This window comes from Protopterus annectens, chromosome 14.part0 (assembly GCF_019279795.1).
Source record: "Protopterus annectens isolate FY-2018-M chromosome 14.part0, PAN1.0, whole genome shotgun sequence".
Taxonomy (NCBI): Eukaryota; Metazoa; Chordata; order Ceratodontiformes; family Protopteridae; genus Protopterus; species Protopterus annectens.
The window spans coordinates 924,341,113-924,360,317 of record NC_056748.1 but is presented as its reverse complement, the minus strand read 5'-3'; positions in this window follow the sequence as shown (position 1 = coordinate 924,360,317).

Here is a 19,205-nt window from a genome sequence, read left to right as displayed (position 1 = left end):
ATTGCAGAAGGGGCTAACACAGAGAAATGATTGGTGCCAAAGCAATGAAGTGCATTATTATCCCCTTTGACAAAGTGGAATTCCCTCATAATTACAATATTGACAGCATCTCCCTAACTTCAGACCCAGTGGTGGGTGATCTGGGAACACAGGTTGACAGCAATCTGAACTTCAACCACCACATTTCCACAGTAGTAAGCAAAGCCTTCTACATTGTGCATCTTATAAGTAAGGGCATCATGTCCAGGTCTAAGGATGTTATAACTCCACTGTACTCGACCCTCATCAGACCATTAACAGAGTACAGTGCTCCCTTTTGCATGTGCATCACCAGACACCTGCAGCAGCTGGAGAGAGCACAGAGGTTTCTCATCAAGAAAATACAGAGCCTCCAAACCATGACCTGTGTAGACAGATTGAAAATCTTGTCACTATACTCTGCATCTTATAGACTGCTAAGAGGCGACTTGTGCCTGGCCTTCAGGGCAGTCTCCAACCCTGCCCTGATAAAAATGCTGGACATCTGCAAGTCAAATGGCACAAGTGTCACTCAATTTAAACAGAACATGCTGGAGAGACAGATATCTTCCAGAGATTGCTGTTCCTCTGGAGTAAATTTCCAATTCACGTGAAGTTGAGCTACTCACTGACACTATTCAAGAGCAACCTAGACACATGGATGGGAGACCACAAATTCACCCCAGGGGTGGCACCCATGTCCCTCATGGATAGGGGTAGTTGGTGTTAACCATAGACTCACTCTGTGAATTATGTCCATCTAACCAAGGAAAATTGGGGCAACTCAGGATTAACATGGCTAGGCTTGTAAGGTTTCTAGGGCCATTAGCCTAGTAACCTCTTATGAACCTATGAATCCATAAGAAAAAAGCACAGGAGCTGACTAAAAGAAACAGCAGTACCTGGGATTTGAACCTGAGTCTGGTGTTGGGAGATACAGATAAACAGGATGAAGACCTGCAGCACTGAAACTAGTGAATAAATGGGCGACTATAAAGCATCAGTCACATTTCTGAGATATGGCTTTGCAAGAAAAAGTATCTCAGAAAGACTGGACTTTTCCTGAATCTGTTAAAACTTGTGGGTGGACTGTAAAGCATATACCCCACTTTATGTCATTAAGGTTTAAAAGGACAGTAAAAGATAAAACTAACTGTTAAGTAAAACATTTTGTTCTTATTATTTGTAAAAAAACATTTCATGATCTAAACTACATCTTATATAGTAAAGCAGTTTTGCATAGTGTATATCAAGTGTATTTTAAATGTGGGGGGAGTCTTTTCAGTGACCATTTTGTGTGTTAAAGATATTAAAGTCAACAAGTGCTTTTTAGCTGTAAGAAATATAGGCTGTACAGTATAACAGGAGAAGAAAGGATGGACAGAAGCAAGATTAAATTAATATGCTGTGATCTTGAGCTGCTGGAATAAGATGTGAGGTGTAAAATGCATTGATTATACTATATGTAGAATTAAGATAATTTCTCTTATTTTTACAAGAATGGATGCCTACATTAATGCCTTTGGCTTAAGCTAATAAAAGGTGTTTTTTTTAAGCAAATATGCTTGAAAAATAAGACAAAATGATGATAGCTATGGAAGTGCTAAGCTCCCTGCATTTGCAAATATATTAGCTTGTTTTTTTTCCATTAGCAAATGTCCTCACTGGAGATCAAGAAGTCTGCAGCTGAAGGCAGTTGTACATTCTCTTCTGAGTGAAATTTGCAAAGATTCCTTTATGCATCTGCAGAGATGTTACCTGCTTTTTTCTCATTACAGACTACTTTTACATGGAAATGAGCTCTCTGCAGGTCAAGCAATTAATCTTGAGAGTTCTGAACATTCCTTGCTGAAGGTACAATGGCAAGCAGTTCAGTGAAAAAATAAAGCTGGGAAGTGAATAGGAGATAGAAGCCCAAATACTTGAATGCATTTAAAAGAACAGTGTACAATTTAGTTTTATTTAAATATAGCCAGCGATTTTTTTCCATTAGAGCTAAAAGTTAATGTCTTCTGAAAGCATACAAGCAGTTTTTCACATGTGAGAAGTAAACAGGAATAAGAAAAGAACAAACACAATCACAGTAAGTGGGAATATTTTAGGTTAGGTAATGCCTGTGGGTGCATCTGTCTATTTCAGGCTGCTGTTCCTATCTGGATGGTTAGGCTTCATTTTTTGAAAATGTACAATGTGTTTCTTCTATGTTAACATGGGATGGAAGTATTTCACACGAACATGAGCATTTGATGGAAAACTTCGACACCCATCCAATAACATTTTCAGATCACACACCGATATAAAATAATTAAAATGCAGAGTAATGAAGTAAAAATGAGACAATGGCTCTTTCCTACATGCCTGTTAAAGAGAAAGGAATTTAAGGAATATGTAGTGGAAATTAGTCAATTAGAGAAGATAGACATTTCTTCAGAAGTGATAGCTAATGAGCAGGATAAAATGAAAATGGGGTTTAAAATAGGGTAGAAATAAAAGTGAAAAAATATGGTTAAGAAGTAACTGGAATTATTTACAGTGGCTTACAAAGGTTAAAGTATTGCAGAATAAGGGTAAATACCACAGAACAAGAAGAGGTGCAACTGTAGAGGGCTAAAGAGAAAATAAGAGTATTTGGATTAATATGCATGACTTTAGAAATATTACTGTTAAGCAACTATTTTTTGATAACTCCAGAGCACAAAAACTTTAGCACATTGACTTAGAGACCAGAAAGTAGAGAAGGTTGTCACTGAACTCAGGCAGCCTACAACAAGAAAAATAACCAGAGACCCTATAGGGGTATTAAACATATTTCAGAAATGTTTTGAAAATTCGTATAAAGCAAAGGACTGTGGAAATCAAGAAAAACACACAAGTGGAATATTTATGGAAGACCCATTAGACCCAGCTTTATATACACCCATTTCAATTTCAAACTATGGTTATATAGTGTTTATGTCTGTACTATCTAAAATAATAGCAAATGGGTTGCCAAAATTGATAGATATGGATCAGTGTGGTTTTCTGGAGGGGATGCAAACATTTGACAACATAAAGAGAACAGTGATGATCCCGCGGGAAGCAGAATGTAAGAAAATACCACTATTGTTGGTGGGTCTTGATACAGAGAAATCGTTTTGACAGAGTAAGCAGAGATTTCAGGAGTAGTGTAATGGAAGCATTTAAATTCCCTGTTACAATAAAAAAGTTAATTAGGAGGATATACAAAGAATTGGAGGCAAAGATTAAAGTGGGAGGGTTCCGCCTTGATAAGTTATGCCTGAACAGAGGAACCAGGCGGGGGTGTCCTCCTTCTCCTTTGTTATTTGCTTAGTATTTAGAGCACTGGCAAAGAAATAAGAGACTTAGAAATTCAAGGGCATATTTTTTTAAACCAAGAAATATATTAAATTATGTATGACATTGGCAATTATATATATATATATATATATATATATATATATATATATATATATATATATATTGTTTGTGTCTTTCGGCTTTTCCCGGTTAGGGTCGCCACAGCGGAACTCCGGTCTGCTAATGATTGGCAGTATATGTATGTATATATATATATATATATATATATATATATATATATATATATATATATATATATAGATATATATACACACACACACACACACACATATATATATATATATATATATATATATATATCAGACACAATCTCAGTTGCAAACATTATTATTAGAAACCATGCTGACACAACTGTAGCTGCAAACATTATGCATCATTTATAATATATCCAGTCATTGTCAGTCAACCATTCCATAACTCATTCAATTCGTGCCTTCTTTTAAACCTTGTTCATCCTCTGTATGCATTGATCCCACATTTCCAATTTTTTTCCTATGTAATTTCCTCCTACCCTTTTCTAAAGGTCCCAATTCTAGTTCTTTTATCTCTGTTATTATCTTCACTACTTTTAGTAAAGTTGGTTTAGACTTTGATTTCCATTTTATAGTAATTGCTTTTTTGGCTGCCATCATAATTAGACTCAGCAAGGCCTTACCATGTCCAAGCAATTACGATTCTGTATCATAGCTCAAAAAATCATTTCATTAGTTAAACCGATTTGCTCACCCAGCATCTCTGACAGAGCAGTCTGCAGGGAATCTTTAAAATCTGCCAACTCATTACACTCCCAGAAAATAGGTTTCCAGTTACCTCTTTCTTCCCTATCACACCTCCAACATTTGTGTCTGCCTGAGGAAAAATTATTTGGAGTCTGCTTGGAGTATAAAAATACCTATGCAAACACCTCCCAGCAAAGATCCTAAATCTTCTAGACGTTGTTGCATATTTGAGAGACATACATATGATTTATCTGAGTTTTGGGGCAACACACACCCATCTAATTGTCCTAGTTGCATTTGACTTGGGTTAGGGAGGAACTCTGCTTCACATGGATGAGGAGCCTGTTCCATATACAGGGTAGTCTCTGGGCTACATACCTATCTCTCCAGCAGATCCTATTTATATCACAGGCAAAGTTTAGGCCTTTAGAATGGGTAATTCTGGTATTGTTTGTTTTGTGGATATGCAGGAGGTCCATCAGAGTGGGGTCTGACAATGCCCTGTATGCCAGGCATAGATCTCCCCTCAAAAGCCTGTAGGAGGCAGAATACAGGGATAGGGCCTTGATGCAGTCTGCATAGGACATTTTACTTATGCCCTGTATTCTTTTAGTGAGGAACTTTGGACGTTCCAATTGTTGGATATGCCTGGTAAGGTACATACCAAAGGGGGCATTATACTCAATGATAGGTCTGATGAAAGCCAAATACAGTGGAACAATGATTTTCTTGGACTTAGATGCCATACCTTTCTTTACAAGTTGCGCAACATAGAATGATTTCCTCACCAGTGTAGACACATGATGGTCAAAGGCCAGATTACTATCTATGTGTGTCACTAAGTTCCTGACAACTGGGTCAACTCTAAGGGGTGTGTTGTCAATATGATAGTTACCAGGGATGGATGCCTTCCCAAAAGATACTATTATGCATTTCTTGGCATTTAGTTTTAGTCCATGGCTCTGACACCGTTTTTTTGTCTGTATCAACCTCAAATGTTTTGTTGATTTATAAACTATGGCCCAGTGAAAGCTGGCATGTAAAACCCTAGCCTCCTTTGCTTTTGGTTCACTTTTCACATTTCATTTAACCAAATCACTAGTACTTTATTAGTTAACCCAAACCCATGACTTATCCTTATACAGGGCCCCTCCAGAAGCCCTCCTACTGCCCACATCAATCCCATGACCGCCAACCCTTGGTCACTCTCTGTTGGACAGCACTTCTGCTATTTAAAACTAATATTAATAGTTATCCATCCCAAAGGCACATTCTCTGACTACATGGCCCCCAGACTAACATACACAATAAGCCAGGGGCTTTCGCTCCTCTCCTGCCACCCTGACTGTCCCCATTTTAAACTTGTTATACAAAACCTTTTATGTTATTCCCTGTGCGTATGCTCATAAATCAAAATTCAGGCACATAGACTGCAGTCACACACACACACACACACACACACACACACACACACACACACACACACACACACACTGGATCAACCCACCCTTTACCACCAACCACATGGCATTTACACATTGTTTAACTTGGACCATGCAGTTCTCCACTGCAACCCTGGTATGCATACATAATACTTGGGTCAGTGCACTTGTTGAATTATTTTAAATTCAGTTTATTTTTATTTTTAATCATTATCTGAACTTTTAGAGTTTCAGATACACACTGGCAACAGAAAAACACCACATTCCCATTATTGGCCTTCCCCCACAGTCCCCATCTACCTGTCTCAGAGTGATTGTTAAACATTTTGTTAAAAGGAAACTTTATTTTAGTGTTAGGTTAAACACATACATCACATTCACCCATACAAACATGCACACAAGCTAAAACTATCCAAGCGTTTTGTCTTGGAACCAAATAGCCTCACTGTAACTCGGCTCCACCATGATACAATCATTGAGCTGATTTTCCTCAAACTGATGCCATTATAACATGGTATAAAAGGCTAATAACTTATTTATATTGGACCCTCTGGTTACATGTTTTAGAATTTAATGCAATTGGACAGGGTGATAACACTTTGTTTTATACAGCACACTGTAAAAAAGGCATGTTTTATGTTTTTTCTTTCTAGGCAGATCTGAGGAAGCATTCAGATGTGAACTTGCTGGCCAGCATGGCTATTTAATGTGTAATACAAGTATTTCATTAAGTTCTACATTTTCAAAATGTTCTTTGGAATTGTAATTGAACTTATGGCTATGGTTAAACTTTAACATGAAAATATCAAAACAACACTTGTTAGACTTGGAACCAATTGATACATGACTCTGAATGCCAAATAAAGGCAGGGAATTACTTTAAGTGTCCTGCCTAGGGAATGTTGCATCACCATCAGCACCCCTCCAAGGCAGATGCCTCCCCACACATATGACCCCTTCTAAGGATATAAATGTAAAACAACATCTCATCCTTTTATACACAGCACTCATCTGCCTGTAAATTCAACAACTGGAATAAAGGTCACACTACAAGGATTACTATGGTGTACAGTGTTATTGTTTTCATTGTTTTTTTTTATGGTTTACTCTTTTACTTACTATTTATAGCTTTTAATGTTTTATCCTTGGGTTACTACCATAAATAAACTTCAAGACTGGAGCCTTATGGACTGAAATATTATGGCTCCTGGTATGACCACACATTCAGCTATGGACTTGAACCAAATTCTTCCAGTATTTGTAATAAGTTTACAGGCTTAGTGTTAGCAAATATAATCCCTGCAGCTCTGACTATAGGGTCATCCCTCTCTGTTATGTGTTTGGTGAGCCAAGCAGGTACACCTCTGGTCTCAGCAAGGCTTGTTATATTTCTTGCCTGACTACAGGGTACATCTGGTTTTCCAGTTTCACTAATGTATAGGTATATGTATATAATGTACAGGCACACATACAAAAAGATATGTATAATTTGCCAAAGCAGGGTCTATACAATTGTGGAATGAGGGGAACACAAATTAAGATACACAATCTATGGCAGGTGCTTTTTTAAGGAAGTCATTTGGTTTCATGTCCATTTTTGCTGCTTTTCTAGCATTTTTTATTAAGTCCCATTCCATGCATAGTGTAGTGCATTTTATTGCCTTTGGATAAATGAGTTTATTACACATGCAGTGAATTTATTAATATTTATAATTATAGAGGTGACACAGTAATATGAAATCAAGTGGAGAACTTGGTATTTTGCATTGCTAACATCTATCAGAATTAGCATAACCGTACCTGCCTCAACTGCCCAGATTTCCATAAAATATCCATATTTTTTGCCTGTTCCTCATAACAGTTGCTGTTTTCTGACAAATCACTGAGGATTGAAATCACTCAAGGTATTAATTTATTTAGCAAATTTGATTATCGGGCAAGTCTGACTGGATAGGATCCCATTTTCAGCAGAGGTCTGAGAAGAAAACCTCCGAAGAATTACAAAACGTTTTAAGAACAATAATTTTACAATATTCAAAAATAATATAAAAAAATATCTACAGTTTAAATAATCATACCAAATTAGACATAATGTGTGAAAACACTGAATAAGAATAGATACAAGTTACATGATAATGATTTAATATTTAGAGAAATTTTAGCCAGTATATAGAGAATTAAATGTAAGTTGGTATAATACAAACAGGAATTCCAATATGAAGTAACAGAAATGCAGGCTTTTGGTATATTTAGAGAGAAAGCCAGGATAAAGAAATTGATAGAAGCAAGGAAGTGAGTGAAGAAGGGAAGAATAAGGAAATGTAAGATATGAACAGATACTTGTTCACATTTACAAATCTAGTTTATCCTGGTGTTGTGCAGGAAAAGAGACAGCTTTTGGCTAGAAAGTCTTTTAGAATGGTTTTGAAAGACGGGAGGGAGAGTATTGACCTGATGGATACAGGTAGGGAATTGCAAGCCTTAGCAACATGGTATAAATATACACAATGCCCAGCAGATTTGATACATTTGTGGACAGACAGGAGTTTTTGGTCATTGTATTGTAACGACCTACTGGGAACATAGTTGTGTAGAATGTTATTTAGTATTGGACAAGCAGATGGATGCTGGATAATTTTATGGGCGGTAAGAAACTGTGCATACGTTAATTGATGGGGGTAGTTCTAGCTAATTTAGGTTTTTGAGTGCTAAACAGTGGTGGGTTCTGAAAGGGGGTATTTACTGCAAATTTAGCAACTTTGTTATAACATTGTTCAAGTTTTGATTTTTGTAAAGCCTGGAGGTTAGTAAGAATGGGGTTGCCATAAAGAAGTCTGGGGAGGAGATAAGTAGTGGCAAGTGTAGTTTTAGTTGCATTATTGAGATTGTTTTTGCTCTGTAAAGCATCCCTAGTTTTGTTGAGTTTTTCTTATGAAATTTTGTATATGCACATTGAGTTTAAGATTATCATTCACTATAATCCCTAATACTTTGCTATAAGAAGTGGCTTCACTGGTTGCATTATCGAGAGAGGACTTTAAATTTATTTATTTTACTCATGAGAGAGGGATTTAAGGAAAAAAGTTGTATTTTTTTTTTTGGTTGAGCATGAGTTGTGAGTTACAAAGCCATGTTTCACTGGCTGTTAAAGTTTTCCGAGTATTTTTTTGGAGGTGTGTCATGTTGTCAGATTTGCAAATGAGTGTAGAGTCATCTGTGGACTGTATTAGGGAAGCCTGTTGTGTGGATGTGTGGAGGGTATTAATGAGAATGTTAAAGAGGATGGGACCAAGGATACAGCCTTGTGGTACACCGGAGGTGACTGGAAGGTATGGAGACAGGCTGGAGTGCTATTTTACTGACTGATACCTATTGGATAGGTAGCTTTTGAACCATAGAAGGGTGAGCTGAGAGAGACCTAACAAGGACATTTGAAGTAGAAGTTTGCTATTAAAAACTGTGTCAAAGGCTTTAGACAGGTCTAGAAATACAGAGGACTCTAGTTTGACATTCTCTCTAGCTCTGTTAACAGTATCTATATAGGTTAGAGGTGCAGTGTTGATACTATGGGAAGGACAGAAGCCAGGCTGTGTGGGAGATAGGAGTTCTTCCTGCAGCGTATAGTTTTGCAATTGTTTATGAATACATTTTTTGAGTATTTTGGAGAGGGGGAATAAGATTCCTATAGGTCTAAAGTTAGTAGTTTCTGTTGAATTTCCTCCTTTGTGAAGAGGGATAATGTGTGATGTTTCCCAGAGACAGGGAATGTAGGATTCCTGGGCTGACCTATTTATAAGGATTGAGACAGGATAGTCAGTGCTACTGGCTATTTTAAGGTAGTTTCTTGGAAAGTCATCAGCTGAAGTACAGTATGGTTTGAGTTTAAGAGAAGGTTTTTTTGTAACAAGAAGCATCTTTATTAAATTAGCACTTAATATATAGGCAATCATACATGTATATAAATGAAAACAAACCATATTGACATAATCTTAGTTGCAAGCATTATACATCACAAACCATACTGACATAATTTTAGTTGCAAACATTATGCATCACTTATAATCTAGCCAGTCATTGTCAGTCAAACATTACATAGCTCATTCAAATCCCGCTTTCATTTAAACCTCATTCCTCCCTGTATGTATTGTTCCTACAATTCCCATTTTTTTCCTATGTAATTTGCTCCTACCCTTTTTCTAAAGATCCCAATTCCAGTTGTTTTATGTGTTACCATATTCACTTTGATTTCTATTTTCTAGTAATTGCTTTTTTGATAGCCACCATAATTAGACTCAGCAAAGTCTTACTATGTCTAGGCAATTCCAATTCTGTATCATAGCTCAGAAAAAAATGTTTTCCCCAGATACACAAATTTACTCACCCTGTATCTCTGATGGAGTAGTCTGCAGGGAATCTTTAAAGTCTGCCAACTCATTACACTCCCAGAAAATATACTTCCAGTTACCTCTTTCTTCCCCATCACACCTCCAACATTTGCTGTCTACCTGAGGAAAAAATCTCTGGAGTCTACTTGGGGTATAAAATACCTATGTAAACATTTCCAAGCAAAAAAGTGTAAATCTTCTAGATTTTGTTGCATATTTGGGAGACATACATATATCCCCCCATTGTTTCTTTGTGAATTGCTTATCCAGTCTCTCTTCCCAATCGTTTCTAATCTTCTCTGATTGATTCTTATAGTTATAATGCAATATTCCTTTTTTAATGGCAGCTTCTATTCTAGATTATACTAAAAACTGTACCAGTGCTGGTCTTTCATTCAGGAGCATCCTATTTCTTTCTCTTTGCCTATACTCTGATATCAATCCTTGATAGGGAAGGCAATCTGTAACCTGCATTCCAAATACATTTCTTGGCGTCTTCACATTCTATTACCTTTTCCTCGCTAGTTATTTACTCCTAAACCCTAGGGTCCTTTGCCAGTTTTCTCCAATAAATTCCATCCCATTCTTGCATATTGTCTGTATCCCTGATTGCAGTCATCTCTGTATGCAGAATCTCTTTTCTCCATTCCCGTGTTGGCTTCATTCTTAGAATACTTTCTGCTACTTTATTAATATTATATTAAGTATGATTATTGTTATTCTCCTTAAAGATATGCATCCAAATCCCAGTCTCTCCTTGTTTCTTGAGCTTTCCCCCTATTTCATCATCATCCCTTTCCACTTCGAAATATAGGTTTCTGCTTGTGATATATATAGGAGTCTTAACTGTGTAGCTCTGAAATACCTCTTCAAATTGGGTAGCCCCAGTCTGCCTTGTTCTAGTGAAAGAATCAGCTTATCCCACTTCATTCTTGCCGTCTGAGTTTAAGAGTAGTTTTATATAGGATATGGGCACAGGTTTGAATGTGAAAGAGGGTGCTGTAATAAGTGACTGTTGGGCAGAATTCTTGGTTAGAGATACTATATTGTCTATGAAATAAGAGTTGAATTGTTATTCAGTTTCAAAAGATTGGGGTTGAATTTTTGGCCAGAATGCAAGATTTCTTTAATGGCTGTCCAGGTATTTTTAGGGTTGTGTTTACTATTTTTCTGAAAGTTATTATAGTATTGCTTTTTTGTCCTCATTTATTTGCTTTTTAGTACAATTGAGAAGCATTCTGAAGTTATAAGATATTATGTTGTTTTATATTTTTTTATGCTTTTTCTCTTTCCTGTATTAACAGTCTACTTTTTTGGATAACCAAATTGCATTACTTATTTTAGTCATGTCCTTCTAGGAGGTGCAAGGTTATTTAGGATCTTCAGGAAAGTTGTGTTGAATTTATTTATAGCATCATCTAGGCGGAGGATTTTAGGAGGTTACAGTTAATAGGTGATGGGGTAGGAATGAACATTTCTGAGTTAAACTTGGAAAGGTTGCAGGTTATTTTATAAACATACTGTTTAAGTAGATGCATGAGATGCCTGGTTGTATAAATTGGGAGGTAATCACAGAGAAAGTCTGACATTGTACCTGAGGTGGTATATTTGCTAGGGTCAGATGTTAGGATTTAGTCTAATATGGAATTTGATGTCCGGCTATAATATGTGGGGCTAGATGCAGGGGAGTTAGAGTTTATGTCCAACCAACTGACATTTACATCACCTAATATTTTTCTTGTGGAAATGTTATGGATTTCAAGTGTAGGATATCTTCCATTATAGCTGCATTATCACCAAGAGGGATGTAAAGGACAGTAATACATATTTGTTTATCAAGGTTTATTTTCTGGAAAGTAATAAGAAGCTCTGTTGAATTTAATTTTGGTAGTGGTTTGTTGTAAAGAGAAATGTGGTGGTAGTTTGGAAATATTAAAGAATTGTCACCACCTTTTTCTTTATATGGTCATTATGGATGATAATATAGCTGTGAGGCATTATTTTGAGTTGTTTATGCTGGATATAAACCATGTTTCAGTTTTAGTGAGAATATCAGGCTTCTGTTGGGTAAACCAGACATGCAGTTCAGCAATTTTATTTCTTATGCTTTTAACATTTATGGCAGCAAAAGTGAGATTACTAGAGTTGGATGTTGACCACTGTGGGGGGTTACAGTACAGTTTGGAAGAGAATTGTCTGGATGTAAATTGTGATAGGCGGGGTCACTATTAGAGTGAATGCCTCCTCCTAGAAGGATTTTAGTATATTGGGAAATTATTGATGCTTGTTTTCTTGAGATTACTTTTATACTTTATTTTGTTTTGGTTTGGGTTGAAATGAGGTTAATCAGTCTATATATGGAGTGAAGGTGAGGGGCATCATTGAATATATTTTGTGCGATGTTTGAAGAGCGTAGGGAGGAAGTATGAATAGATGGTTGAAATAGAGTTGTAGAAATGTTGAGAGCTATTATAGGGTCATGGTAGGATGAGGAATGGTCCAGTAGGAGAAGTAAAATAGAGGATAAGCTGAGTAGTAGCATGATTAAGTGAAGGGATTTGTATTTTATTGAGGGCAGGTAGTGGGGAAGTCAGAATTAAGAATGAAAGAGAAACCACAGGGCACAGTATGATATTTAGTGGTGATGGAGTCTGAAAGCTTAAGAGGGTATGCAGGAAAGAAGTATTTTCTATGAAGGAAGATAGGTTGTCCTGATATATTCTCTGGAATGTAAGGAACAGAGGAGTTTAAAGGTTGGAGTTTGAGGATGTAGTTAAAATAGGAAGAAGTGAGGGTTTATTTGGGAAAAGTAGAAAATACAATGTAGACTAGATAGGCACTGTAAGGAAGGGGTGTGAGTATGAACGAATATAGTGCAAAGCAGTATGGAAAAGGGAAAGGTAGTTGGGAATGGTGCTAAACGATTAAATGGATGTTGGGAATTAGGTAAAAAGAAACAGGAGTCTTTATATGACAGCAGTAAGGTTGCTTGGATCCCAAATGAAATGCGTATGTGGGAAGTATAATAGTAGAGTAAGAGGGGGTGGGTGAGAATTGGAGGGTGCAGGGGTGCGAAGTGAAAGTGTAGCAGGATATCACCGTCAGGTTAAATTACTGCAGAGTGTAATCAATGTACAGTCTGTACAAAACAATTAACAAATAGGCACAAAGTAGGACAGGTTTTCTTTCATTTCCTGAATGCAGAAAACTGGCAGCCAAGAGACTAAGTAACTGGCATATACAGTGTAATCTAGCATCACCTCCTCCAACACCATAAAACACCTCCAACATCTAACTCAAAATGCCTTCACTTCCCCTGAGACCTGTCTAAATAACTCACAGCTCCTGCTGAACCCAAATAAAACTAAACTTCTCCTTTTCACACCCATAAATGCCACAACTTACTTTAAGATCCTGTCACTAAACAATACTCAGTTCAAAGTTCTGAGAGACTGCCTTACATATTATCTGCAATTATACAGAGCTGAGTATATTTGTTTGGTTATAGAGTTTAATTGTTGCTTAGATCTGTGTTGAAACTGTTGTCTCACTGTTTTGAGAGACTGATCGGCAAATATACAGAGCTGAGAATATTTTTTTGGTTTTAAAGTTTGTACTGTTAGTTTTTGCTTAGATCTCTGTTGAAACTGTTTCCCCACCCCACCCCCATTTTCTGCTGTGTCTTCAGTTGGCATAGTAACAGCTGCATTCAAATTGCTGAAACCTGTGTTCTGAGAGACTGCCTTACATATTATCTGCAATTATACAGAGCTGAGTATATTTTTTTGTTTATAGAGTTTAATTGTTGCTTAGATCCGTGTTGAAACTGTTGTCTCACTGTTCTGAGACACTGATCAGCAAATATACAGAGCTGAGAATATTTTTTTGGTTTTAAAGTTTGTACCCACCCTCCCTATTTTTGGTTTGTAGTTTAAATTTGGTGGCTTTTGCAGTTGCCCGCCCCACTGTAGATTTGATCTGGGACACTCCCCCATCCCATCTCTTTACCACATTTTACCTAATAAACTCTTTCTGCACTTGCTTTTAGTCCTTTTTAATTTAATTGCATTTTATACACTGTGTTTGGTCTAATATTGCTGCATACTCAAGTGTGCTAGCTTGCACTGCATGTGAATTGTTTTTTACTACTGTTTTTGCTACTTTTCTGTAAAAAAACTGTAAGCCTGTTTCCTACCTTTCCTGTAACTAGTGTTCCAGATACAGATTTGCTGTATCCAGGACTGTATGTAAGCTTCTGAGTCCCCCAAGCCTTTCTGTGTTGGAGGGAAGCCTTCTAGCTTATCAGTGGGAGTGGTAAGCACTAGGTAACCTGTCTACCACATAAGTAGTGGTTCTGGTCCAGAATTTGTAGTTATTGGCCGTTTGGGCAATCTCTTCCATCTCTCTAAACTTTCTGATTTGAAAGCCTGTATTTGCACTTGTTTCTGTCCTGTAACTCATCTAGTGCAGATACAGATTCTTAGTTTTAGCACTTAAATTTGCTTGTTCATGCTCAGCACTTGTTCAGAACTTGTAAGCACTAAATAAGCTACTAATTACTATAGCACTCTATCTTCCTCATTACCTAGAGGAAAACAGTTTTTGTACTTTCTTTTCTCACTTGCTTAGAGAAAAACAGCTCTTGTACTCACTTTCCTCATTTATCTAGAGGAAAAACCCTGCAACTCTCTTTTTGCGTGGTCTTGCGTACAGAGCAGCGTCGGGCAGCGCCAGTTAGCTGGGGTATACTATTCCCGGCCCCACAAAGTCTGCGCTGTAAATTTTCCCTTAGAACTAGGCAAGCCTCAACTCAAGTGCTTCAGATCAGCTGCTCTTATTGCAGCACTTGCAAAACAGAAATCAGCATATGTCCTAATCTCCTAGACAGCACTATTATTCTCCAAATTTCCTAGACAGCACTATTATAATATAGCATAAGACCCTCGATCGTCCGCAGGACTTAAGTTCAATTTACTCTTCAAAGCATGTCCAGAGGTCAGCTTCAGGTGTACTCTCCAGTTCATCTGGTGGAATTGGGCATCCTGAGGCAATGTCACAACTGCCTCATGTATACAGACAACCCTCTCCTCTTACCTCTAGACACAAACACTTGTGAGAGATGCAAATACACAGCCAGACTGGAGGCTAAGCGCTCTCAACCCATGACTGTAACAGACAGTCAAGAGGATAAGGGACACACTTGCATCACACCACCTGTCACACATGAATCTTCAAAACAAGCACCGGCAAAACATATGCATAAATACACAAAAACACATTCGGAGGCACTAGGTACCAATCTGAAAAAGAAACAGTGCCCTCCAAAGCAGACAAGCAAGCAACCTGCACCCCCAAACACAAGCCAGAAAACACATAATTCACCTCAGCAGTGTGCCTCACAACAGCCCTTAAGGCAAAACACCATACCTAACGTACTAGTAACAGGAGACTCTATAGTAAGGCACACGGATGTTCCACTCACCAGGCTAAACAAGGAGAAGGTTACTGTCAGCTGCCTGTCGGTTGCTCGGATCCGCCACATAACGCAGGCACTTAGGTCACTCCAGAACAAGTACAAGTATGATGCTGTCATTGTACATGTTGGTGTGAATGATCTAAGACGTACCTCCCTGGACAACATGAAAAGAGACATTGAGGAGCTCTCTGATCATGTAGCCCAAGCTGGTATGACCCTGACCTTGAGTAGCATACTACCTTCACCTAGAATTATACCACAATACAAAGACAAAATGATCAATTTCAACAATTGGTAAGCTTCTGGTGTCATTCTAAGGGGATCCAGTGTCTGTCTGCCTGGGATGACATGATAGACAAGCCTCGCTGTTTTGCCAGAGATGGGTTGCACCTGTCACCCCTAGGTTTTCGAATACTGGCCAAGGCTCTTGCCGTCCCCATAGTGCCTTTTTTAGGCAAGGCTCAAAGGACAAACCAACCACCGTGACCAGCACAGGTAACCAAAAACTAAGGGTAATGCTACTCAACGCCAGAAGTCTCAACCTCAAAATGCACACACTCGAGGCTCTCCTCAGCATGGAGAAAATCGATGTTTGTGCAGTGACAGAAACCTGGTTCAAGGCTCAAGAGAGCACCCCAGCACTGCCAGGTTACAATTCATATCATACCTTCCGGCCTCAGTTACCAGATCGCAGTACAAAGGGCGGAGGTGTATCCATATTCATCAAGGATACCCATATCTCCAGGTTAGTAGTGCAGCATGATGCCCCTGAGATCAGCAGGCAAAACCACATTTCAAGTTGTAGCCGGTTATAGATCGCCCACCATGTCCCAAGATGCTCACTCTGCATTCCTCGAGACATTGGAAAATATAAAGGTCCTACCCAACACCATAATCTCGGGTGATTACAACTACCCTGGTATAGACTGGGTGAACTACCAATGTTCCAACTCCTATGCTCAGCGATTCATAGAATTTATAAATTCAAATGCCCTTGAACAACTAGTATGTTCCCCCACTAGAGGGGACAACATATTGGATTTAATCATCACAAATATGGGCGCCCATTGTACCACACCCGTTATCAATCCCTCCTTGGTCAGATCCGACCACAAACTGATAACCCTGGACATCCTCACTCCTCCACCTCCCCCAGTCAAAGAAACCATAGTCAAAAACCTTTCCAAAGCAAACTTCAAACTACTTGCATCCAAAGTGGAAAGCTTCACTATTCCCTTGCAGAAGGATAATGATATCCAGGATGCGGAATCCTACACCAAGGCACTCTATATGCATCTTCAGGATTGTATGGACCATGCTATCCCAAATAAAACCAAGACTCCTTCCTCAAGCAAGAAGAAACCAGTCTAGTGGACCCCGGCCATAAGCAAGCTTTACTATAAAAGGAGGAGACATACAAAAAAAGGCCAAATCTCAAGTAGAAAAATCATCCCTAATCAGCATTAGTAAGAAATTGAGGGCCCTCATCAAGTCAACTAAAGCTAATTTTGAAAAGAAAATTGCCAAGGATGCCAAGGATAACCATAAGGCCTTCTACGGCTACGTAAAAAAACCTAAATGGCAACGCTCAGGTCTGTTCTGAGCGAGTACAAAATGGAACAAAATACACTGACCCTTCTGACATTGCCAACATCTTGGCTGACAGGTTCAGTGCAAATTTCTCCCCCCCCCCCTCACCACCTACAGGGCCTATTACCATTCCAGGGGATTGTGTAAGTGCAATTATTACTGATACGTTAGTTAACAAGGCTCTATCTAAAGCTAAAAACACTGCCTCCATGGGACCAGATGGTGTTACAGGCTGTGTCATATGCAAGCTCCAAAAGGAATTAACCCCGCATCTTAATACCCTGTTCAGTCTCAGCCTCTCCACAGGATATGTGCCCATAGAATGGCGCACGGCAACAGTGGTCCCACTACACAAGGGTGGGGCCACAACTGACCCTGGGAACTACCGACCAATAAGCCTGACCAGTCTGATCTGTAAGGCTATGGAGCGAATCATTATGGAACTCATAAATGGAGAGATTGGGAACCTCCAGTCTCTGGACCCCACACAGTTCGGCTTCATCAAGGGCAGATCATGCCTCCTGAACCTGGTGGATTTCTTTGAGACAGTTACTCAGGCTATAGATAAGGGAAAGGAGGTACACACGGCTTACCTTGACCTTGCTAAAGCATTTGACACCATTTCCCATTCAGGTATTATTGATAAGCTCACCAGCCTGGGCATAAACCCTTACGTCACAAGATGGATCGCAAATTGGCTCTCAGACAGATCCCATAAAGTAAGAGTAGCGGGATCTATGTCCAAATCCAGACCAGTAACGAGTGGTGTACCTCAGGGCTCTGTCCTGGGGACCCTCCTGTTTGGCATATACTTCTCAGAAGTACAGGCAAGCACGGAAGGACTGTGGCTGACTAAGTTTGTGGATGACTGCAAACTGGGTGCTATAATAGAGTCTCCGACCAACATGGAGATCCTCCAGAAGGGCCTAAATGAGACTGATGCATGGTGTCAAAGCCATGGTCTCAAGCTAAATGCAAAAGAATGCGTAGTAATCCCATTTGGAAAAAACAGTGTACCCGCAAACTACAACATAGGAGGTAATCCCCTGAAATCTGAAAAAGAAATAAGGGATCTAGGGACCCAAGTAGATAGTCAGCTTTCCTTTGATAACCATGTTGCCAAAGTGGTTAGAAAATCCTTCTATGTGACCCATCTGATCACGAAAGGGTTCACATCAAGATCTAAGGATGTAATGGTGCCCCTCTACTCTTCCCTCATCAGACCCATTATTGAGTACAATGCACCAATTGGAATGTACCTGGCTAGACATCTCCAGCAGCTGGAGAGACCACTGAGGTACCTAACCAAGAGGATTACTGGCCTCAAACAGTTGCCCTAGGCAGCACGATTGAAAAAGGTAAGACTGTTCTCTGCTGCATATCGCTTTCTCAGAGGTGATCTCTGTCTAATGTACAGAACCATGTCCAACCCAGAATTGTTGAACATGCTCCATCTTAGCAAAACCAAATCTACTCGAGCTACACGCTCTAGGGATATAAACCTCAACACAACAATGAATAGAACATGCTGGAGGGATAGATTCCCTTCGCAGAGACTTCCCTTACTATGGAACAGGGTCCCGATCTACATAAGACAGAGCCCCTCACTATCACTCTTCAAGAGGAACCTTGATGAGTGGATGGGTAACAGAAAGTTCACACCGGGGATCACACCAACAGCACTACTAGATAGGGGCCAAGGGTACTAGCTGCTAGTACAAGGGTCTAGGGAACTACTAAAGGGACGGTGAATACCGCACAATGTGGCTGGGCTAATATATGCCTTCGGGCAGATAGCCCAGTACCAACCTATGAACCTATAAAGTCATTTCCCAAGCCAACCTACTAGGCGTAACCATTGATAATAAACTATCCTTCGACATACATATTCAAAACACAATAAAGAAAATTCACTGTAAACTTGGAATGCTTTACTGCCACAAAAACATTATGAACACAACAAGCATCACTTTGGCTACTACTTACCTACTCCTCTCTCTCCTCTACGCTGCACCCATTCTGTCAAACATTCCAACTACCCTCAAAAACAAACTAGAATCCTGCTATAATAAAATTGCTAGATTCACTATTAATGCACCCCATATCGCACACCACTGCACAGTTCTCAGTTCCCTCACTTGGCTCAAACTTTAACACCTCCTAGATCACCAACAACTCAACATGGCACACAAAGTCA